This window comes from Austrofundulus limnaeus, unplaced genomic scaffold (genome assembly GCF_001266775.1).
Source record: "Austrofundulus limnaeus strain Quisiro unplaced genomic scaffold, Austrofundulus_limnaeus-1.0 Scaffold168, whole genome shotgun sequence".
Lineage (NCBI taxonomy): Eukaryota > Metazoa > Chordata > Actinopteri > Cyprinodontiformes > Rivulidae > Austrofundulus > Austrofundulus limnaeus.
The window spans coordinates 776,377-776,703 of record NW_013952570.1 but is presented as its reverse complement, the minus strand read 5'-3'; positions in this window follow the sequence as shown (position 1 = coordinate 776,703).

Genomic DNA, 327 nt, shown 5'->3' with positions numbered 1-327 from the left:
AATCACAATATATCACCTTGCTTACAGTAACGCAATATATCGGGATATATCGTATTGTGACCCCTCTGTCATGATATGTATCGTATCGCCAAATTCTTGCCAATACACAGCCCTAGTTTATACCGTGACATGAAGTCATACCGCCCAGCCCTACCCCCTGGGTACCTGGACTCGTCATGCCAAGGCCCTGCCACTCAAGACTGCTCCTTCAAGTGAGGGGAGATACTCAGAAAGAAGCAGAAGAGTTAAAGAAATGAGAAATGTTGAGAAGAATGTTTTTAAATAACATAAAATTAAAGTAAGAAGGAGCGCAGGACGGATACTGAC